General features: G+C 44.0%; 1 protein-coding gene across 5 annotated transcripts in view; it reads right to left on the reverse strand.

Annotated features, from left to right (window-relative positions):
• EPS8 (epidermal growth factor receptor pathway substrate 8) overlaps nucleotides 1–16,444 on the reverse strand; it is a 125,322-nt gene extending 108,878 nt beyond the window's left edge. For 3 of the 5 annotated variants that reach the window (XM_053943500.1, XM_053943497.1, XM_053943501.1), the window contains exon 1: nucleotides 16,130–16,444. The gene's annotated coding sequence lies outside the window, so the exon portion shown is untranslated. Of the gene's footprint in view, nucleotides 1–15,170; nucleotides 15,273–15,607; nucleotides 15,832–16,129 lie in introns of those variants that run through there. The other 2 variants (XM_053943499.1, XM_053943498.1) reach the window with 2 other exon arrangements.
• Between the last annotated feature and the right edge of the window lie 8,473 nt (nucleotides 16,445–24,917).

Consider the following 24,917-nt stretch of genomic DNA (forward strand, 5'->3'; position numbering starts at 1 on the left):
ATGGAAGTCACAGATCCATTAGTAAAATCTGGTCTGTCCTAACCATTCCCATCACCTTGAAGGTCACCTTTGCACTCTGTCAGCTTCACACTGCTGAATTTCTGCTGCAAACTGAACCCTATTTAAGAAAAAAAGGTTTAATTGAGATTAATCTATGACTATGCTGTTCCAATTCTCTTTATGAATTTCAGAATGTACCAAATTCAGTATTCTACAGTTCTCTACAGGCTGCAGAAATGTTAACCAGTGACATAACGGGACAGATCAGAATCAAGACACATCTACCACTTGCTGAGAGAAGGGGAGAGTTCAAAAAATAAAAGAAAACAATTGAAAATCACACTTTGTCAGGTCAGTTTTACAGTTTCTGAAATGCCTGTTGTACATTTTAGCACACCACTAGTCTCAAACGGCGAAGTCACTGTCAGGCAAAGACTCCCATCTCAAGCAAGCCCTGGGCTTGTGTTGAGGCATGGGAGGGGGAGGAGAGGGAGGGGAAATGATCTCTGTACTGGGAATGCACTCAGATATAATGAAATGAAAAAACAACGACGAAATGACAATAAACAGGACCACCCACTACAGCCTTGTAAAACCAGCAGCATCAGCGATGGGGTGAGGGTCACCCAGGGACTCCTTTGTCTTTCTGCTCTTTTGGCTCCCAGCCCTCTCAGGTGAGAGGAGTGGCAGTGTCAGCAGTGCTCACGTGTCCTTTAAGGATAGATGGAGGCTCATGGCCTCCACTCCCCGGCTCTGGGTTTTTAAGAATCATTTTAAGAATCATTTTGCATACCTTGGCTGTTCATGTGGACTCTCAGAAGCTTGGCTTTGAGTCAAACTTTGCGCCTGCCCTCCTTAAAGACTAATTTCTCAAGTGCTCATTCCCCCTCCCCAGAAGGAGGATTCCCAGCTTTGGTTCCTCTTCAAGAGAAGTTTAGTGTCTTCCACAGTATAATCTTCAGCTAAAGCATTGTATCCTCCCATTAAACTCTGATCTTAAAGCACAGTAATTTCTTCAATCATCAAAAAATGCCACAATCTGCTTTTAGCAACCTGCAGGCAAAGCTCCCAAAGCCTCTCTGAGCTGCAAGGCAGCTCTCACCCCTCACTATCCAAGCTCTCCTCCTTTCCTCACGGGAACAACATTTAAATTCGAATGCTGGTGCCTCATGTTTCACCCCCAGCAGATGAAGCAGCATATCCATTTCCAGCTCTAATAAGTTTCAATGAGTAGTGACAGCTTCCAGTCATGCAGAAACATAGGCAGACTCAGATGTCATTCTCAAAATGGTAACTGATTTGAGAGGGAGCATCACAGTCAAATGGCCAAAACAGACCTCTGCTTTTAAATGACTCATTAAAATCCAGGGCAAATCAAAGGTCCCGATAGCACAAGGATTATTAGAACAAAAACAAAAAAACACCATATTTAATGTGTTAGCTAACATGGTAGAATCCTCAAGAAGATAAAGCAATTTTTGTTTCAAAGAAAAGTACTTCTCTTTGTGAGAAAAGACAACTTGTTATTAATTCAAGATAAAAATCACAGTACTGGAGGTGAGCCAGTTTATTGTTTTCACAAGACTCAGCAGACTGAACCAAGATAAAAGAAGAATCCCAGGGCTTTGCAAAAGAGGGATGTGGCAGCACTGATATTCCCCACTCCAGACTGTGTTTTGTACCACTGCCATAGGCTCCCCAGACAGCATCACTGGGGATTGAATTATCAGGGGGTTTTGGGGCAGTAGTTTTGGCTTGCACTGCCCAGAACCTGGCAATGAGGTACATGGAAATATATGGAAACAAGCCCTCCATCCCTGCAGTGATGCCATGAAAAGAACAGGGGTCATAAGGAAGAAAATCAGAGATGCTGATCCCATTCCCCATTTGGCTGTTAGCCTTTACAGGGGTAAGTCTAGCTGAAGAGTGGAGTGAAAACACACCAGAGAGCCTCCTGGCCAGGAACCCTGGAGCTATCCTGGCTCTCAACATCAGATCCCAAAGGTTTCAGTGGGGATGAAGTGAGCCCCCCACAACACCATCCTGCTCATTTCCCAGTCCACAGCCCCAGTTTCCTCATCTCCCCTTCACTTGGCACTGCTGATACATCCACCTCCACAATTCCAGCACTCAGTTGTGTGACAGCTCGTTCCACAGCCTTGCAAGTGACAGGAAATTGTGACAGATTTCAATAGAGAAGAGCTCGGGAAAGTTTACAGTAAGCTTGCTCAGCTTTGTTTGAGGCAACACCAAGTAGTAAAACTGAGGATGAGCTGTCAAATGTAATTAATGAGAAATCCCAAAGAGCCAACCTTGCACACGAGAGATCTCAGCTCTGTGTAAAATTAACAGCCCCAAAAGAAAGATGTAAGCCCTCAGGTTTACTTCAGTGAGGTGCAGGAAGCATCCAAAAGATGTTATCCATCATTAAACACTCACATCAATTCTGAATTTCCCCCTCTCATCTGAAACCTGAGAAGAGAGTAAAATCAGAATCAGCCTAGATCAAACAGTGCAGTGCAGCACTTTCTGCCTCTCTTTGCTACTAAAGACAGTAGCATTTTGAGATTTCTTTGTAGTGCTACCCCAGTGACATACCAGTGAGATAATGTCATTCCTGAGGACTGCAGAAGAAAATTAAGGAACATAAAGAGAGACAAAAGACACCATTAAGTTGGTTTAGATCCTCTCTCTCTCTCCTTTTCTTAAAAAAGTCTTCTCATGTCAGATAAACAGAGGATTTTTCTTAGTTTATTTGCTTTTATGTCTGGATTTAGACATTGCCCAGCAGAGTTTTCATGAAAACATAATGCCTGTTTAAAATAGTACACACTTCAAATAAAAGATGTCTCACAGTAAGATGAGGACAGAAAAAAATAATAAGAATGGTGACAAATTCTTTTAAATTGTTTCCAAATGATCTAAGTTTCCTTTAACAAAACAAGCACACAAATTATCTTGGGGTTTGCTTTGGTTTTTTGTCGTGGGTTGCTGTTTTTTTGAGATTTTTGAGCCTCGACCTCAAAATCATTAAACAGGCAGACAATTTGTTCTATTAATATCAGTGGAACAAACAAGTACTTAGAGATCAAGGTTCTGATGCTGCAGAAACCCTCTCACTCACAGCTGAACTCATGAACATCACTACCAATCTTTATCCCTGGGCTGAAAAACACCTCCAAACTCATAAAGGGTACATTTTAGGCAATATTTTGGGCTTTTTTTCCTGCTTTTTTCTTTCTGTCAGAGCAACAGCTGAGTGTATTTCTAGGAGCTCTAGGGGGAATGTGTGTCCAGAGGGGAGAGTGCACACTTGGATCAAGACTATTAATCACATACAGCTTCTCATGAGTGAGTGCAGTATCACCATGCCTATTAAAATAAAAACAAACAACTGTACCACAGAAATGACCCCAAGCTCCAGATATGCATCATTTCTAAGGTCACTTGGTCCCTGAGGCATATGTCTATTGCAGGGCAGGAGCAGGGGAAGAACTGCAAGTCTCTGTTATTTTATGTCACCATGGCGAGAACACTGCCTCAGAACATTTCCTCATTACTGGAAGCAAGAGTCTCATGCAGGGAGAGCATAAAGAGCAAGGTCATCTGTAAAATGACCACATTTTCTTCTTTACATCCCAAAGTCTCTGCACTAAAGCTCTACAAGGAAGGCTTTGAAACCAGAAGGACTCACATGGCTTGTGACACATTCCCACAGAAACCCAATTTTTGGACTCCATTTACTAAATTGCCTGTAGTAACATCTGTAAATCTTGTTTGATAGAAGCCACGAGGAAGACGTGACAATATTGAAAAAATGTTACTGCTGCTGATGCCTTGTCAAAGCTGCCCTAGAGCAGAGGCTGGGCATAGTCACAGAATAAAGCAGGGATTTATGAAAAGGATCCATGGATCCACCTTGGGCAGCAGCAGAGCCCAGCCAGGGCTGCAGCCAAGAGGAACCAAAATGGTCCCAAAATGCACGAGCGCTCCCGGGGGCTCTCACTGGGATCAGCTCTGCTCCATTTGCACCTTGCAGTTCATTGTCCCATTCCAGCTTTAGCCCAGGCACTCCCATCCTGCTTGTTTTTCTCTCTCCAGCCCACGCTGTTTGTGCTCCTGGGCCTGAGCTTTGGATCATTTGTCCTTGGTGCCCAGCTGGAGCAGGAATTGTTTTGTCTCCCTGCTCTGTGCAGAGAGCTCACCATCCCTCAATATGAAGCTCAGAACTGCACACTAAAGCAGCACAGAATGTGAAAAATAGAAAAACTAAAACCTGAGGCATCACTGGCACTACTGGAAATAAAAGCACAGCACACATCTGGACATCCCAGAGTCTGTACAACACAGTTCCATGCTCTAGGAGGCAGGAAGGCCACAAATCTCTCAAAAACCAAAATGAACCTATACAAAACACCCCCAGTGCTCCCATGGATTCCCCACACATGCTAACATGGCCTTAAACTCCTGAAAACTGCTGTGCAAACAATAGCCTCAGTCTGCCACGTGAGCAAAAAGTGATTACACAGACAAGCACACAGTGGCTCACAGAGTGATGTGAGTTTACACAATTTATCCAGTGAAGCATGAAGGGCAGAAGCAGAGACTCCAGGATCACCTGCTTTTCACCTATGAAGCTTTTGGGGAAAAGGTGTGTGTGTCTAGAGGAAGAAACCTGGATTGCATCTGCTACGTGCCAAAGTAGAGATAGAGACATACATATATACACACACAAAGTGTATATATATATATATAAAGTGTATATATATATATAAAGTATATATGTATTTATGCATATGAATAATATTTCTATATATACACACACATAAACAACAGCATCCAGAGAGTTGCACCACGTCCTGGCATTCACACACAAAGAACCACTAAAAACTCACTAATGTACTTAGTGAAAAACTCCAGTGTTTGCCAGGGGCAGGTAGTTTAAATTACTGTGCCTATCCTCCTCTGAGAGGAAAGCCAAGGAAACTTGATTAATATTTTTCTAGCAGAAATAGAAGGGCAGAAACTCTCCTCCTTCGTACACTCTGGAGGTCAAAGTAGATGATGTAATGATCTCTTGTGGTTTAAAACAGGTTTTATAGATTATCTGACTTAAAAATAGGCACAATGTTTAAATAATAACATTCTCCTGAAACTGAGTGCCTGGTACAACAAGCCTCCAGTCACTGGCTAAGATCTGGAGGGGCTACAACCGTACAAAGATTTGTAATAAACCAAAGGGAAAATCCTAGGTAGATATTCCAAAATCCAACGCTATGACTCTCTCGACCTGAAAAGCACGTGATACACGCTGCCTTCTGCACAGCTTGCTTTAGCGAGGTGCACATTGCCATGAAATCATGCAGATGCAGGGTGTGTCTGTAGTGCAGAGCCATGCCCACGTTTGGGCAACGCCACAGCAGCAAGGACCTCCATCCTCAGCCAAGAGACACAAAAACCACCGTGCCCCATGCACCTGGAGCCTCTTTCTGGCCCAGTGGAATTGTTCCTTGCCACCCTCAGCCCTGCTTAACTTGCCACAAGCACAACAACCCAACTCAGCATGAACTGAGTTGCATGAGCTGCCTGGAAGTCCGCTGGGTATCGCTTAATTCCACGAGCCACCGAGTACACGAACAATGGGAATCAGATTACTTTGCCCACAGGTTTTGACAACAGCAATTTCATTCTATTTATTATGATAATTCATAAAGCACCACCAAATGCAGTGCAGAATCTCTTATAAAAATAACTACAGCCTAGTAGTGCAGGATCTCGTTGAAGCACACCATTAATTCCTTGACAGTTAGGGAACGAGCCAAAGACTTTGTGCAAATGAAGGATTAGCAAGGTCTCAACACACACATTTCCTTGCACTTAAAATGTGCAAGGAGCAGACCTTATTAAATCAGCATTTCATACGATGCTTTAAAATGATAGCCCCCAAGGCAGATTTTTTGGTACTTCAAAAGACAGTTATCAGACTACTCTGTATCACAGTCTGGGGTAACAGAAAAACAAATGCCTATCTAATTGTTCTACCACTGTATGAAATAATTGCTCTTCCCCACAGCTGTCAAAAATCCCCAGACTTTTATTCACAATGAGGTGTCACCAGTCTCTCACAAAGAGAGAGCAGCTCTAAAACAATGCTATGAATTGTCTTCCACTCAGCTACTGAAAATATTTTGAGCAGTAACCTTTTCTGAACCTACCATTCAGCATTTGGGTTGTCTCCATATGTGCCTCAGGGCTATATTGCCTGCCTCTGTGTGTTTAAAGTGCTTCTATTTCTATGCAGAACTTTGTGGTTGTACATTTTATGGTAGTTTTTAAAGATTTGCCTAAAACTGAAAAAAAAAAAAAAGGGGGTTGTGGACTTTTCTTCTCAGTGTTTAATAATGTTCAAAGTTGTCTGAAAATTTGCTTACCTATAATCATAAAGGAGTGAGTAAGTTCCCTGCTTTGCATCCTCTCTGTTCTCAAAGTCCTTGCAGGACAGCCACTATGAAATCACAACACCCATGATCCACATTTGTGTGATCCCTCTAACACCTGAACTCACTCAGGTCTTCATAGCTAGAACTGGTCCAGAAGCTGTTAGGAAACATCCCTTACAACTGAAACCAGCATTTTACTAAATATTAAAATATTATTAGAGACAGATTACTTGCTAAAGGTCGTTTGACAGCTCAACTTAATAAATTAGAGCCCCCTAAACCCCACCAGAAATACCTGCCAATGTTCAAACCAAGACCTCATAACAAACAATTAAGAATGCTGAAAGAACTCACAGAAGATGTTGCATTCTTCCACACTTTTCCATCTTATCTCAGATGTTTACAGTAAAAAGAACAGAGGTGTTTTCTTCAAGCCACAGTTTTTATCAATCATTTATCAAACCAACATTCAAGCAGTACAATATTCTTCTTTTAATGCACCCAAGTAACCCCCTCTGAACCTCAGGAGATGTTAGCAAAATAATTGTTCCTCTTCACTGCTCCTTTGTTATTATTTTTTCCACACTCTTATTACTTCAGGCAGAAATAACTTAGAGATATTATCATCAATTTACCAAAACAGAATTCCCCTGAATTAATTTTCTTTTAAGTTAGACTTTTACAATTTAATTGTACACTAGAGCTAAATCTAATGATTTTCAACCTGGCTGAAACTGATTGGCTCGCTAAGTCTACAGTTTAATTCTTCCCCCTCTCTCATTTTGCTAACTAGAAGAGACATGAATCTACCTTCAATCCTGTTGGAATCAATCTTCTTTTCTCTTTCTCACAATTTATAAGCCAGAGGCTTGAAAAGTGTTCATATCCGCTTTTAACAAGCTGGTTATGTGAGATAAGCACAAGAACATTAATAAAAATAACTCAGCTTTAAGTCATGAATGTTTTGCAAAAGCAGACCTTAAAGAATAAATTGTAAAGGCTAATTGTGATTTATACCATGTTACTTTTCCTATACTACCCATTATCAATCATCTCTAAAAGATCCCTTCTTTTACATGCCAGAGTCACAAACGCAAATGCTGCCAGCTCATTCCTAACCAGGGAGACACTGCAAGCACAGACAAACCCCACTCAGTCCTGGGACCTCTAAACATACTGCAGGACAGGGTTTATTCTTTTCCAGTTATGGACCTTTACTTCTTTATTAAAATGATTTAATTCTTTTTAAGTCCTTCACAAAGGTTTCAGAGCTGTCCCACAGACTGTATTTCAGCATGGTCTACACCATCATCTCCTCCCCATCCTCAGTGTCTCCTGAGTTCACAAAAACTGTATTTGGGCAACAGCAATGCAACCACTGGCACTGAGACTTTTATTACTTCAATTACAACAAAGCAGCTGGTGGTAATAATAACACTACTTAGCATTTATATGCTGCTTTATATCTTCAAAAGCCTGTATAAATATTTGTTAATTAAGCCTCACAAAACTCCTGAGAGTCAGATATGTTTTTTGTTTATAAATAGGAAAATTGAGACAGAGACAAAACAGCTGTTTCCAAAATTGAGATTTTTAGACTATTTTTTTAAAAAGGGAAATGGAGATGTCTGGACAATAACTATCAGAGTTATAAAAGGACAGCTTAAAATACTCAAAGAGCCCAATGGAACATAAACTCTCATGCTCTAAGCATCCACCTCCTCAAAAAAAAAAAAAAAAACAAAAAAAAAATCAGTGTTGTCCCTGGGAAGACACAGCTCGCTGCTACCAGCTGCCCTAAGCCACCTGCATGTCAACATTCAGCTTTCATATAAAAAGTGAGAAAATCTGTAAATTCCAAGTAGAAAAGAACTCGTTCCACCACGTATCAAAGGCACTTCTGAGAATATCTTGTATTCAGTAAGGCTCTTTATTGAAGAGGCTTTTTTGGTGTGTGTTAGACACCTCACTCACACAGGGAAAACAAATGCCTACACACACTCTAACACCTCCCTGCAAGGTCTGGAGCTCTAGAAATGCACGAGGAGAGCTTAAAATTGCTGCCTTGACAAAGTGCACAGCACTGTAGGGAAGACATGACTTAACCCACAAACACTTGACTATCCTTATAATTTCACATACCACATTTCCCACTGAGAACAATGGATCTGAAATGGTTAGAGGAGACATTGGAATAAAGGACGCAAAGGGGGAGAAAGAATTGGGGTTTGAGTATGCAAAAGCTTTACTGCAAGAAGTGTTTGTGAAGCTGAGCACTACGTGCAATTAAAAGAGTGATGTAAAACAAAAAGGGTAGGGAAAATAGGGGTTAAACAGAGAAAGAGAAGGGTAAAAAAAAAATAAACAACAGGGGACTAAAGTTACACCAAGACTCAACAGTAGATGGAGCAGAATATGGCTAAAGGTGGAGAAACATGGCTGAAGCATTTAGTAATGGAAAAACTAGAGAACTAATACTAAATACAGGAAATGAGCCTCTTATATACCAAATTTTCACATCAAAAATATACTTTGAATGGAGATACAAGGATCAGGCCACTCACAGTGCACTGTAAGCAACAACTCCAAGGTGTTAAACATCTTTTCTTTCTGGCCACCAGCCCCACAGCAGAGGAGACTGGAGGGGTCACAGACCAAAGGGCTTCCTGTTTCTACCTGGCATAGCCAAAAGATGTCTTTGAAAAAACCTTGTGCAGTCACTCACTGTATGAGAAGAGATGCAGGAATTGTAACCAGGAATGTAAGAGGCAAGTGGAGAGGGAAGGAAACCCTGAAGAGTTTGCCCAGGGGCCAGGCTGAGCAGGGAGAGGCCAGGCCAAGCTCAGGGCAAGGCTCTCAGTGCAGCAGCCCCTTAGCAGAGGGAAGGGACGCTGGGACTGCACTGGAGAAGCTGTGCCTGTTTCTTGGCAGAGGCAGGACGTTTGTCACCCAGGGGTGACTTACCTAAGAGACACCAAGGCACAAAGTCCAGATTCCTTGCACTGTCCTGCCCTCCCCACGAGAGATAGCACCGAGAGGCTAATTACCTGTTAGCCCAGATTTATTAGCCTTAACGAAGTTTGCTGCTAAAACAGAAACAGATCCCATCCTCTAGCTCCCAGCCCTCTGCCCTGGACAAGGCTTTATCCCTGAACACAGGAAGAGAAGGAAACAGAAAGTTGAAACATTACACTAAGGGTTGTGAGAGCACAGGAAGAATTGCAAAGCAATAAATAATGCTGGAAGTGGAGCAGAGAATAAATAATTCCACTTTGGGAAAAGCGAGTCTGAGATGAGATTGAAGGGAAAGAAGAAAACACATGTATTTCATATGCAGCCTGTTCTGAATGTGAAACACAAATGTATATTTTTATCTCCAGCTGAAGGCAGTACAATGCACTCATTGCCTTCTCAAGACATGTTGTGCAAAGCTGAAAATTACTTTAGAGGCACAAGTATAAATGGTTGGCGTTTCCACACCATTTTTTAAATGGCACGGAAGATCATCAAGCTAAATTTTATTGCCACTTGATATCACAGACTCCTCACGATGTAACTCAATTTCCTTGCATTATCCTTGCCAGATCATTGAGTTCTCCATGTATCTGAGTGCATAAGACAATGTACAAAATGAATGTCTCACTCTTTCTACAAAGGTCTCACATTCACATGCTCTGAGTAATAGAACAGCTCATTCAAAAATATTTTTATGATGCACACTGGGATTCTCACAGGCATTGACCTCCGAAGCAAATCCCTGCATTAACCAGACACCTAAAACCCAAAAACACCAAGTAGGAAAAAAAAAGCTTTCTTCAGGCTAATTACTTCAAATTATATTTTGCACTGGAAACAAAGAGATCTTTGTCTCAGGAAACAGAGAAGACTACACCTCAGACACAAACAAACAGATCAGTGGCCTCGGAAGAAGGAAGAGTACATTAGAAGGAAGAGCAAAGTCCTCAGTTTTCATGAAAGGAGCATTCAGAGGGATGAATTAAGCCCTCTCAACCACCCCAGAATGAAAGAACGTGCTCATTAACCCAAGTTCACATTTCAGGTGAAAGACAATTCACTGGGACCTTTAACAGAACAAAACACAGCAACATCAAAGTCTACCTAAAGGCAAACCATTGACAAAATTGGGATAATCCTGTACCTCACCAGGTATGTGCAAGTACCGAGGAAAAAATGAACTTCTGTGAGCTCAGGTATTTTTTCATGTGTTTTAGACCAAGTTTGATGCAGCTGTTTTGGGGAGGGGGTGTTAAAAACCATTTCCTAATGGGTGTGGACTTATCTAATGGACAGCAAGCAGGTGCTGCCAACACCTACTTTCAGCTCCTCTTTGCACTTGAGACAATTTCTGGAGGGTGAAGAGAAGGGAGAACTGATGGGAGAAGCAGCAATACTAGCGCCTCATTTTCTATTTGGTCAAGCCTGTAAAAATGTTTTTACATGTAGGAGCAGAAATCAAAGTAATAAATACAAATCCGCCAGGAGTCACTTCTTTATTTTCCAGTTACAACATTGCTGAGCTACAGACAATAAGAGAAACTCTTGTAGTACATTTAGTCTGAAGCATCCAGCAGCTACAGCAAACTCCAGCCCCAAGAACCAGCTCTGGCAGTTTCACAATTAACTCAGCTGAATGCAGCTCCCCTGCACTCATGGGAAGCTTGAAAGGAATCAAGTGTTCCCTTATCTTCAGGGGTAATCTATGAAATCCAGAAAATCCATCAACTGTAACATTTTGGATTATTAAAAGACAAATCCTCTCTCTCCTGTAAAACCAATGCATTCTTGAAAAGGAAAAGAAAACAAACAAACAAACAAAAAAACCCAGAACAAAATAAAATCAATAATGGAACAAAACAACAAAAAGACCAAAAAACCCCAAACAACCATGTTACCTGTATGAAACCTTTTTTAAGTTACTGGGCATCCATAACACCTGCCTTCACTCAACAGATACAATTCTTTAAATTATGAATCTTTAGTAATTATTCTGTTGAAACACTAAGTTTTCACAGTATTCCAGGAGAATGGTGTGTTTATATTGGTGGTTTTGCTATTCTTTTTTTCTTCTGTAGCGTTAAAGAGAACCGAACAATTTCCATGGTTGGTCAAAGTGACAGCATGAGTGAGGCTTTGGGAACAAAGGCAAGGAGACTCCCCTGTCACACCACCACAGTAATGGAGATGCCTGTCAGGCGTCAGAAAGCTACACAACAGAAAATCCCACAGAAGTGGACAACTCCATGGAACATGCAAACTCTGCACCTTTGAGCCTAGAGACATCTGCCAACTTTGTCCGTTCACGATGCACAGGGTTGCTGAAGTCTATTCATCAAAAGACAAATGTAACATATGCAAAGAAAGCAATTGGTAATTTGCTATTTCCATGTCAGATCTTAACCCTGTGGAGATTCACAGCATGCCTGTCTTTAATTACTGAGACAGCAGCATGGAGAGGGAAGGAAAGAAAGGAGTGGGAGCGTTCAACTAGCAGCAATCCAAGGCCCTGGGTCGGCTAATATTTAAAAATATTACTAAAACTGATTTACAATCAAAGGCATGCGTTAGTGATGGCAGGCTCACGGCCACAGCTCAAAATGAAACGGATCTTAAAAAGCTAATGCTAACAGCATTTCCATTTGTGATTCATTTTTTATCCCCCAGTGTCAGTGACACAAAATTAGGAGGAAAAAAAAAGAAAGAAGAGTCCCTCCTCACAAGTCCCTCCTCCACAGACGTGGAGGTTGCTTCTTCCCACACCATCACGGTCCTTCCATTAAGGCTGTGACTCTCCCAGTGTCAACAGCTGTAAAAGACACCTTGTCCTAACAATCCCCTTCAGTGACTGCAGAGCATTGTTTTATCAACAGTTTTGCAAATGTTTTCTACACATGCCCAAAACAGCGCCACTGACTTAGGTGAAGCTTTCAATGACTTTATGCCTAAATTCCTGCAGGGGCACGAGCAGGGAGAAACACCACGGTGGCTCAGGACTGCACCAACAGCTGAAGTTCATGGCAAAACACAGTTCAGATGACAGCCATCATCTAACTTGGAATTCAGGGTAGAAAACTGAAAATCCGAGGTATCAGAGTTAAAGCAGAAAAAAAAGCTGTACAAAACAGAATGTCATTGTTTCGGCTGAATAAATTGGCAGAGTCCAACTCTGGAGTTAAGATAAAATGGCACCAGTTACAGCCCCTCCCCAAAAGCAGGAATTCTAGTTTCTTCTGGTTTGAAGCATTTAGTAATGGAAAAACTAGAGAACTAGCACTAAATACAGGAAATGAGCCTCGTATATACCGAATTTTCACATCAAAAATATACTTTGAATGGAGATACAAGGATCAGGCTCCTCACAGTGCACTGTAAGCAACAACTCCAAGGTGTTGAATGTCTTCTCTTTCTGGCCACCAGCCCCACAGCAGAGAGAGGAGACTGGAGGGGTCACAGACCAAAGGGCTTCCTGTTTCTACCTGGCATAGCCAAAAGATGTCTTTGAAAAAAAACTTGTGCATTGAGCAGTCACTCACTGTATGAGAAGGGATGCAGGAATTGTAACCAGGAATGTAAGAGCAACAAGTGGCAGACACTGAAACTTCAAGTTAGCAAGTGCTTTATTGGTGCAATCTTCGTCGTGTGGACTTCAAGTCTTCTCTTATCTGCCCTCGGTAACTGAAGAGTTCTTATATATTTAATCTATTTTGAACCCTCGGGGCTTCAATCATTTGACTTCAGCTGTTAGATTTTAATAAGCAGTCACCCACATGGGAAAAAATGCAGTAGTTCATGTGACTGATTCACCATTTACAGCTGGACTATGGACAGAAAAAAAAAAAATCAACCCTTTTTCAAGAATTTAGGTGTCACCAAGTGGAAAACTTCAGTGTTTTTTCCATCTGTGCATTTCACAGCAGAAGTAACTTCAGATTAATCTTGCCCTCTCCACTACTGCTGTATATAACTAGCACCTAATCATTACTGGGTGTTGCTGCTCGTGGGGCGTTACCTCCCTCCAAATAAATCTAATGGGACGCTTTGTCTGCTTTCAAAATCACAGAATCACTCAGGAAGAAGCATTCAGAGCTAGGAGAAGGCAAAACTCAACACCACAGCCTCCATGAGTGCGTGACAGCACAAGCCAGCTGGAGAACTCCAGCCCAAAGCCACTTCCATCTCCTTTGCCTGCCCAGGAAAAGCAAGCAGCAGCCAGAGCCTGCTCCCGTGGAGCCTTGAGCACAGTATCTCCTTACCTGAGAGCTAATAATGCTACACTCCCTGTGAACTGTGAATCAGGAGGAGACGCGGGGCATCTCCCTCACACCTTGGGAACTCTGCAAGCTCTTTGCAGTCCCCACTGCCCGCTCACCCAGAGGGAATCACCAACTCGCTGCGAGCCTGGCCCAGGAGAGGTTTCTTCTCCTCAGAGGGCAGGAGCAGCATTTCCACGGGTATTCCAGGGAAAGGAGACCGGCCACACAGTGCTAGTGTTTCCAGTTGCTAACAACAGAAAATGGTCATTTTTATGTTCTCCCATGCAAGCAACTTTTGTAGCTGACATATAGACATTGCACAATCACAAACGAGAAGGAAGACAGTCAGTAGGAAGGGAGGACACATTTTTCATGATGAAGGAGAGGAGTAATTAAAATATGATCTACACTGCGAAGGCATGCGAGATCCATCATTTGGTTAATGTTTCAGCAGACACAATGCGAGGAGCAATACTTTTACCTTCAGTACTTCACCTCAAGTAAACAAAGCAGACTCCACCAAAGGTCACACCACTCTGGAGGGTACAAGATTCACGAGGCACGGCGAAGCACAATTTCTGAGTGGGAGGATTGGTTCTCAAACCTGTTCCACCCTTTCTTCTGTTGCCTGCTACTAGCTAGCTTGAAACTGTGCTTTAGTGGAAGCTGCAACATTTTCGTGGATACAATGCAGCCCTACTGAGGTCACGGTGCGGGGTAAGAGCACCTTATATTATTCCTTAGAAATGCCACTCACCTGTTTTCAAGGTGTGCCCGGGTCGCTCGCACGCTGGCAATGCAAAGGGAGTGCGTGTCATGGCGATGAGAGGGGCCGGGGGAGCAAAGGCACCGCGCAAAGTTACCGCAGAGAATGAAAGGGCTAAACAGCGGGGGACACGAAACACAGCAGGGGAGAGCCCCAAACAAACGCGGGCATTCAACAGGATTATCCCACCCCAAAGCTGCTCTTTGCCCGCTACCAGCTACAGAGGCGGAAGAGCCAGCTGAACCACCGGGGGGAAAAAATACCCCAGTAAGGATTGAGAGACGAGTCACCTGGTAGAAGGTGAGGCAGGAGGAGGGCAGCGGCTCGGATGGTGCCCTCCGCGGGCTCCGGCGGGGATGCCCAGCCCGCCGCCCCCGCTGCGAGCCCGGCGGGCGAGGCGCGGGCAGGTGCGGCGGTAGCGCGGCGGCAGGAGGAGAGCACACGCACACCTACACACACACACACACTCACACGGAGGGCTTCGTGGGCGTACAGCCCGGCGGGGGGAAAGCTGCAGCAGCGGCCACCGTCCCCGCGGAGCCCGAGAGGGACTTCGCAGCCCCCGTGTCCGGGCGCAGGGCGGCGGGGACAGGCGGGGGCAGCGCCCCGCGATCCGCCCCGCGGCGGCTGCCCCGGCGGCTTCTGGGCTCGCGGAACAACCCGGGGGCAAATCCCGCCCCGCCAGCCCCTTACCTTGCCCCGAGTCCTCCTGCCGGCCCGGGGGCGGCGGCGGCCGCGGGGGCTCCGCTCCGCTCCGCGCCGCCAGCAAAGTGCGGGAGCGGGGCGGGCGCCGGTCAGCGGAGCGGCCGCGGCGAGCGGAGCGGAGCGGAGCGGAGCCGAGCTCCCTCTGCCGGGCACCCGCCCCGCCCCGGCCCCAGCCCCGGCCCCAGCCCCAGCCCCGGCCGGGGCGGGCCCGCGGAGCGGCAGCGCGGAGCTCCCGCGGAGCGGCCCCGGCGCCCTGCGGGCTCTGCGCGCCGCGGAGCCGCCTCCCTCCTGCCGTCCCTGCACGGCTCTCACGCCATGCAAAGCTGCCGAGAGCAGCGCCCCGGAGCCGGGCTGAGACGTGGGATTAAAGTCATCGTAAAAAAAAAAAAAAAAAAATTAAATACAAGGCCACACGCAAAACCTACCACGACTCCAAAGCAACATCCTTCCCCGAAGAAGTAGGTGTAGCTAAACCACCTTTGGAACGACTGGTCTACGAGAACAAAAGTCTCCCGTCTTCGCTTGAAATCCCGGATGAAATCTCCCAGCTGTTTATGTTGTTTCCATCTGGCACCAATTCCTCCCCACTCTGACAACTTACACGTGGCTTTGGCCCGGCGCAGGGGAGCGGTCCCTATCGGCACGCTTGCAGGTAGCCGAAGTCCTCCCGCTACACTGCGAGCACAGTCAGGATTGCTATAATGAGCCACTTCCTCTCCTAAAACCCGGCTGTTCCGCGAGAATCTGTTTTCACTGATTTCGCTTTCAAATGAGTTTTTGCCTTATGTGACTCCAGAGAAAAGCTAGAAAGCATAAATCTTTTGACAGCATCAGACATACGAAAAGAATCTCTATTCAGGTGGTGTATAGGAGAGCTAATCTAATTTTTGAGGTTCTGTTCCTGATTTTTGATAGGATTCAATTGCCAATCCAAAAGAATTACACACCTGCTTAATTATGTTCCCGAGGCTCCTTCCAGGCTTCACCAAGATCCCTTAGGAAGTTCAGAATCATATCTGGACCAAACAGCTAATTCCACCGAGCCACAGCTATCAAAACAGAGCAACAGGTCCTTTCTGCTACAAAGTGTCTGTGATTCCGGGCCCTCTCCAAGAAACCTGCAGAGGAAAAGTATAAACTAACCAAAGAGCAGCTGCTTGCTGGAATTTCCACTCAGTCCCAAGAAATGAGACTTGGCAGGTCCTTGCTTTTTATAACACTCCGTGACTCATTTGCAGAAGCAGGTGAAGTCAGAGCCATCACTGCCAGAGTCCTGCCCCTGACGGCTTCTCCAGGGAGAACACGGATTTTCCCGATTTGAAAAAAAAAAAAAAAAAAAAAAAGGTGGACAGGATGATACTGCTCAGCTACTGCTTGCAGCAGTCTCGTTGCTGAATCTCAAGTGGTGCTATTCCATCCTTGACCTGGTGCCTGCCAGCAAATCTTCTGCAAGAAGGTCTGAACTCCACAGAGGGAGTTATTCTGCCAGGCTTGGCAGGCTCGGGCTGAAGGCAGGAGCAGCAGGCAGGCGTGAAGCTCACTGTGGGCTCCTGAGAACCAGGCAGGAGAGAGTAACCCGAGCCTGCAGATCAGGCTGGGAGAGGTGGGGCCTCTCTCCACAATTGCTTAGGAGTTCACCTTAACCCTGCTTAAAAGAAAAAAAGAGAGAGAGAGAGAAAGAAAGAAAGAAAAGCAGTTCAGCCAACTTCCCCTTCCTGGCTCGGAGCTGGCAGAACCCCTTGTCGTGCTGCATCTTCTGCCTTTGCTATTTTTCTGGTCCAGAAAGTCCTCCACAAAACAGGATAGCACAAAAAAGTGTGAAATAAACCCACTTCTGTCTACCCAAACAAGCACTGAAATGTGCAGATACCATATGCTTCCCTAGTTTGTTTCCAACAAACCTTCAAATCTTAAAGAATCTGATTATGGAGAGGCTACCTGGGTAATTCCTGTGAAGGAAGCTTTACAGGAACACTGACATTTCCAAACTACGCCAGATGCCATGCACACACTCCCTAGGTAAATAATAACAGTAATTGATACTTAAAAGCGCTTACCCCATGAGAGGTAGAAAGAAATACGAGAGATTCTCTTAAAGAAAAGGTCGGGGACGGCTTCAGTCCTTGGCAGCGATACACAGTGCCTCTTTTCCCCCTTTTTCCTGGACAGAAGCCCAAGCCCACCCCCTGCTCCAATTCCCCTTAACAAAGGACAGAACACAAATGCAAAGACCATTGTGGGCTGATAATTTTGTTTGGTTTCACTTGGAAAGAAAACATTTTAAAGGAACAGAGACAATAAAGAGGAAAGGAAGTGGGATGTGAGAATGAGGGGAGAGAAACCACAAGGGTAAATTTGGGGACGAATAAATTCTATTTCTGGTCTCTATGACTTTTCTTCGAGATGTGTACAGTAGGTATGGCCATTTATAGAATTATTTCACATGAGTCTGAAGTAAATATTGCTGCAGAAAAGAAGCCAGAACATTGTAACACAGGGGATGAAGAAAGCATCTCACCAATGCTTGGGGAAAAGACAAAACACGCCAAAGAATTTCCTTCTGTTGGAGACTCTGGGCTGGGAACCTGCAGGAGGCTTTACACACCAGGAAGGTTCTGGCAGGTCCACCAGAGCCCGTTTGCTGCCAGCCCCTCTCCTGCCTGCAGTGCGGGCAGAAGCGCAGCCCCGGCCGGCCGCGATCCCCCCGCGGCTGCAGGCGCCAGGGAAGGCAGGGGAGGCACCTGCAGCTTCCCAGGAGCACCTCTGATGCGCCTCCGTTGGAAAAAGGGGTTCATTCTGTGCGGGACTGGCTGCAGCAAGGCCAGAGAGTGAAAAAGTGCAACAAGAGAGTGAAGGTTAGCTGCTGGTGCTGGAGTTTCCACGCTCACTGAAAACAGACACCGCTGTATCCATAGAGTTTTCAGAAGAAAAATATACAAAGCAAGCCTGAGTCTTCTCTTGACTTTAAGGCACGTGCAGCTCAGTGAGAAACAGCAGAATTGTTCCTGATTTAGGTCATAAAAATGCAAGATTAACCCAGAAGAATCAACAGCAAACCAGAGAAACAAAAGAGACTGGCTTTTGGTCCATGCTACTTCATTCTTTATGCTATGAAAAACAAAAGCAAAAAAATTGCAAGTACAGAAAAATCTGTTTGCTTCTTAAAAAAAAAAAATATTTATTTGCTGCTTAAAAATTACAGAATATATTTTGCATCATGGCTAAACATGGTACTAGCTATAAACTATGCAGGTAAGAGGATTTGAAGAACAACCATAGAGGTTCCTCTAGTCCCAAGGTGATTTGTAGTTTGATTGGGAGTTTCGTTTGGGTAGGTCTGATTTTAAAGTATTCTGCTTAAATATGTCATCCTTTGTGCCATGAATATATATGTACATATATTTAGACAATTTATAGAAGACACTAAGTGAATGTGATTAATTGTTCTAAATTCAGGTTTACTATTTATCTATGAGTAACATAATGACCTCAAAATTTGTGAGGTCTAAACATGTTCAGGACATTCTATACACTTCTACATTAACTAAGAAGCTGGGGTCTGCTAGCCAAAAGATTACCCTCTGATAAATCTTCTAATGTGTTTAAGTTTGATCCCCCTGCCCAGAGGAAGAAAAAAAAAAAAGAAATATAAAAGGATTATAAAAAGACCTCTTCTCTCCTCATTAGTTGATTCCTTTATTGAAAAGATTGTGATTAGTTGATTAATATGATATTACAGAAACTATTTGCAGTTTCTTGGATCACCTTTCTAAGGAAGGTTGGCTCAGGCAAACAAAGTGAAGCAGAGCAGAGAGCTACCCACAATCCAAATGTGAAAAAGAAGGAGCAACTCAGTGTGCCTGAAATCCTCACAGAAACTGAACTCCAGACTCAGTCCAGAACCAGAGGGAAAATGCCTGGACTGCTCCTGGCTGACTCATACACTCTATCCCAGCTACAGAGCCAAAGCAGCACAAAACATTCCCAGAAGTCTCATTTCCATGCAAGAAATGACTCTTGAGAAGAGCTTGTGGATATGGCAGGTTTATACCAAGAGAGCAGTCATGGCATGGAACTCCACGGAGGCTCCCAGTGACTGTGACAGATAAAACTGCCTCAAAGAGCTGTCGTGAGTCACTTTGCCCAAGTTTTAATGAGGGACCACTCTGTAGAGCAGAGAAGTTCAGTGCTGTTACAGAAAGAAAACTCTCAGCTGTTTGCTCATGGCCTTATGGTGTCTGCATTCCCAAGTCAGGGAACATGGAGTTACATCTCCTGGGTGTTCTGGGCTCTGTTTAATGTTCTTTGGAGTTTGCATCAGTAAATGTACACCTTCCATATTTGTCCCTTAGTCTAGCTGCTAGGGGTTCATGGATTTTCATTCCTTGTTCCTAATTATTGTTACAGCCGCGAGGGAGATTATTTGACTGAGCTGACTGAGATAAATGAACCAACTCTTCATCCTGAGCACAAAACTCTCCAGCCTGAAGCTGCCTTCAGTGATGAGTTAAAAACTTGCCATCCAGCTGTTCTGACTCCTAATGCATCAATTACAAACCATGTAATTTATGGCTAGGGCTGAAGCTGAATGTGTGATGATAAAAAGCCTTGCAGTAAGACAAGGGCTCCGTGACGTTCTGAATTCTCTGGCAGCTCTCTCTGCACCATCCTGGGTGGATTGCAACCAGCCAGTGAAGGAATGCAGAGGACCTTTCTCCCTCTGGAGCCATGGGAGTGCTGCCATTTATTTCAGAAGGAATAGGATCAGCCCCAAACTCTAAATTTGTGCATTACTTAATCTCTGTACCGAGAGCTGGTTGGCTGATGCTTGGATTTGGAAGTCAAAGACTCTCTCCTGAAAGAAACCAGAGGTGCAAGAAACCTTTGCCATAATTTGGGCAAAGCTCAGCACGTTTGTGATTGCTAGAGTTTGATCTGTCACCTCTCAAGAGCTGCACCATGTTTGATGAATGAGACTCTAATTGAATTCATGCAAATAAATTGCAGGCTACAAAGCAAATGTTCTTACACATTTTGATGCTTCCATATTCCTATCTTACAGAGACAAAAAAGAAACAAGACACAATCAGTCATTTTATATCCACGCTCTGCTTTTTATAGGGAAGCATGACAGGTGTGTTTTATTACAACTGGATGTTTATTGACAGAGAGCTAGAGCAGTAAACCTTAGATATTTCTTTTTCCTTGTCTCTCATATTCATAAGAAAAGAAAGAGGGCGGGCACAAAATATATATATATGCAACTACTAGAAACAAAATCATTTGTTTTGCCAGAATTTATAGAAATTTCTGGTTTTTAGTTTCTCTTCTAGGATTTTGAGGTCTACTTCTGTCTTGGAGGGGGAAGAGTCTTAACCATGTGGCTCATCCCAAAGCCCTCAGAGTTCTTGAGTCAAGCATTTAAGATCAATACGTTCCTTTAATAATCGCAAGCTGTTGATAAAAAAGACACTGACATTTTTATTTGAACTTAGGGTTCACAGATTTCATGTTTTCTAGCAGAAATGTCAGAGGGAGAGGCTTTCTTCCTGTAACAAATGACAAGGATTTGAGGCATTCACAAGATGAAGTTAAGCTTCTGAGAAACATACCAAATATTATTACCACAATAATAAAATCACTAGATTGAACAGAGTTACTTTGTAAACTGTTTTTTAATTGTTAATTGTGGAGAACTTTTATTTTGAAAATATTCATCCTGGTTCCTGTAAAGACAGAAGGGTCTTGTTCAACTGTCTGAACTGATTAGAGAATGTGCTGGCCACCTGAAATCCTGCATTCACATACACTTGCTTAGTTCTGATTGAGTAACTCTTTCATTAGCTGAGGGCGCTAATTGATAATGCTGGTATGAATTTTTTGGTTACATAGTTCCTGCCACAGACCTCAGAATTGCCTCACAAAACTCCATCAGACTCAACAAGCCTTTTCTTTCCTACAGAAGGCGCCCTGAGATAGAGTAATTTAGTTTTCAGATAAAAATATGTAATGCCTGAGTTCCCGATTGCTTCAGCCTACGACAGATGTGGCAGGTCTACAGCTGCATTACTTCATTCTGCCTTAAGGCACCCCAGTCCCCGTGGTAATGTCAGCATGGAAACACATGCTACCAAATCAAAGAGGGCCCTCCCTGAGCTCTTACAAGTAAGGAACAGCTAACAACAATTAAAAGGGAGATTAAGCTCCATGGTTGTTATGATCATTAGTCAGCCAGTCATGGGTTTCATGTTGAGGTGGTCACAACTATTTGCTCAGCTCAGAGGTTCTGAGGCAAGAAGTTGCCTACCACAGCACACCTTCTGCTTTCTTGAACAGAAAAGGCTTGGGGCATGGAAAAAGTACTTGGGGAAACTCCAGTCTGGAGGTCACTGCCTTTTAGCAGAGCTGGATGGTTGAGAGGTCTTTGAGAGCACTATGCTTTAAGGGCTATCCTACCATCAGCTTGTTTAACTGAACTTAATTTTCCCTTAGTTCTAGAGCTGAGCAAAATCACATGGCAGAATCATATGTTACAGCCATATGGAATAGTAATTTTTACACAGATAGCAGCAACAAGCTGATACTCTGTGTGTTCTGACATATTTATAACCCGGGTATAATGATGCAGGAGGACAGCAGCAGCCTCCAGAGCAGGGACATGAGATGCAGTCCAGTGAAGTACAGGCACAGAATGGCACTAAAGAGTTCAGGGTGATAAACCATTCACCCAGTGAATGAGCTAGGCAGAGCTTATTTTGTATTAATTAGATAATCTGGAGTGTGAATATTTGTGTATTTTCACTGTACTACAACTAATTAACTGTGTGTTGTGTATTAGTTAGCATGTTAAGATTTTAATTAGACAAAAAAAAAAAATCTTGGCTTGTGCGTTCCTCCTTCGCCAACAACAAGATTTCCCCTGTGAAACTCTCTCCATCAGTCCTTCATGTCCTTCCTTTCCTTTAGATTGTGATGCCCCAAAACTTTTCCTACTCCTTTGTGACTAAGTGCACTCACTGGCACAGTGATGGTCCCAAATAATTTTTCTCCTCTCTAGGGGCAGTAAGAGGCCATTTGACCCCCAAAGATCAAAGGTGTGTTCCTCAAGACAGACAGCCCCTGTCCTCGATGTGCCCACTGTGCACATGAGAGCTCAGCTCCCCTCCATAGCCCTGTGAATCCAGGCAGCACCAGCACTTCTCCTCCCCTCCACGACCCTACACACAGGGGGGTGATGAGGGGAAGGGGCCCTGGGTGAGGAAAAGCCACCCTGCCACATTGCAGGTGACGGGCACAGTGGCAGAAAGGGTCCCAAGAAGCGTCTCCTGCATCCTGCTCCATCAGCGCCTCTGCACCCAACCACCATGGAAAACTGGAGAAACCTGAGCTGCCCTCCCCTCCTGACCCCTGCCAGGGGTGCTTTTCAATGAGCTGAAGGAAGAAATTGAGCTTACACACAATGATAGTCACCCTGTTTGCTTACAGAAGCATTTTCCCACACCTTCTGTGGATTCAGTTTTAATAAGGGTGAGATTTTCACAGCTGGGACTTGTCCTCAGGCATATATAGGTGTCCAGTGCCTAGCACAGCCAGGGCTCTGTGCTGAGAAAAGCCTCTGTATCCTACCAAACCAGGCAAAACTGTGACAAAAATAATGTCAGTCCTTCCTCTTTCCATGAGCCTATGTTAAAAGAATAAGCGAGTGCTTGGCCAAGAGAAGAATGTCTTCTTCCTTTGGAGTGGTGTCAGCCAGCAGAATTCACCACTCCAAAGAGCACCCGGACTGCTGTTGAATTTAAAAAAGGGGGTTTGAATGGCCTCGATCAGGCGATGCTTGTGGCTGGTGCAGCTGTAAGGAGACAAAAGGAAAAACTGAGAAGGACTGAAACTCTTACAGAATGAACAGATGATTTAACCCCCAGAATGAACAAGCTAAGGACTGGGAGCCCACTCATGATGCAGATATCTCTGGACTGTAAGAAAAGTAGGAAGAGAAGGAACCACCAAGTAAAATAAACAAACTAACAGTAACTGGAAATAACAGAATAGATAATCTGGAAAATTCCCTGGGAGGACTGAAGAGCTTTCAGATTCCCAACTGTAAGACAGGGATACATGCCAGGAATGTACACTGCAGGCATTGATAGCCTACCTGATCTATCAGGAGTATTTCAAACATTTGTAAACCCACAGTATTTGTAGATTTCTGGGAACTGAAGAACATGTTTCAGGTTTGCAACTGATTTTTCCTTGCACTTAAAACTTGGGAGGTGTATTTCTATTGTTTTGATGGAGGCAAGAAAAGTGAACTTCAGATGTCTGAAGCATCCCTCCTCCTCCTCAGTCTGAGAACAAAAGCAAAGCAAACACAAATGGGATTTAGCACATACACCCACCAGAGAAGACTACAGTCAGCTTTGCATTTCTCTCTTATTCTCTGCCTTCAAATTCTACCCTCCCTTCTGGAGAAGTGAATTGTTACTTACAGGAGAGTGAGACACAGTGAAGATTTATTTAGGTATAATTACAAAACACTCTGAGATCCTGAGATGAGAAGTGTGCTAAAACTGAATCCAAAGTCCTCTGAAGCCCAGAAGGGCATCTCTAATTTATGGGACAATGGAGCAAGCCCATATATACTGCAAAATTACTACTGAACTTTACAAGTAAATGGCTGTGGCAAAGGATAAGTCAGGATGTACACAGCACTGTGAAACCAGAATTAATTATCCTTTCATGTGTCTTTGCATTGTATTATTTCAAAGATATATTCTTGTTATCCCCATCTAAGTTATAGGCTGTTAAATTATCAGCACGGAGACTGCAACAACTGAAAACAAACCAGGAACAATGGCTTGAGCTTCCCTGTCTGTGAGAGCAGGGCAAATGGCACAGGCTGTTTCTCAGTGCTGAGCTGAACATAACATATATAACATGTGACAGCAGCCCCAATCAAACACTGTGGCACAGAGACAATGCTCCCCCAGCGTCGGGCTCTCCGTGCTGACAGCAACTTGCCATTCATTTTCCCCATTTGCAAGGTAGATGCTGGAGCAGTTGTGAAGGAGTCCAAAAGCTTTGTGCTAAATGAAAAGTTCTCTGGTGTGCTTCATTTAACGTGTTTCTCCCAGGAAGCACAGGCAGAGGCAGTTTGAGAGCTTATTCTTTAGGGGACAGACAGACAGATACGTTCTGTTCCTCAGTGTTGTCAGCACTCTCCATTTGCTCACAACTGAACACACATAATAGATCAGGTTGTCCTAACAGGGACACGAGAATTTTAATCTCAGGAATTTTCATTTCAACTCTGGGTGTAGCTCCCCCAAGGAGGTATTGACCAAAAAAAGTGGGAATTTTTAAAGAAAATGTTGTTATGAGCAAACTTTCTCTTTAATGGGGTTAACTCCCATTGGCCAGTGCCATGACAAGCACTGGCACACCCTCCTGTGCACGAGTGGAGTGAGCTTTCCTCTTTCAGGCAGATATGAGCTTCTGCAGCTCAGACTGTGGGCTTTCCTCCAGACAGCAGCTTGCCCAGGGCAGTGACTCCAGCTGATGGCCCCTCATGGCCAAAGCTGAGATTTGATGGACCTGATTCTTGTTTACTCTGCTGTAGATAGCAGTGTACTTTAATATTTGCATTTACTTGTATGGGTATTTTGTTTATTTGTTTACACTTATTTAAAAGTCCTGAAAAAATGCAAGAATTGGAGTAAAAGAGGTTGTACCATAAAT

Source organism: Vidua chalybeata, chromosome 5 (assembly GCF_026979565.1).
Source record: "Vidua chalybeata isolate OUT-0048 chromosome 5, bVidCha1 merged haplotype, whole genome shotgun sequence".
In the NCBI taxonomy this organism is placed as follows: Eukaryota; Metazoa; Chordata; class Aves; order Passeriformes; family Viduidae; genus Vidua; species Vidua chalybeata.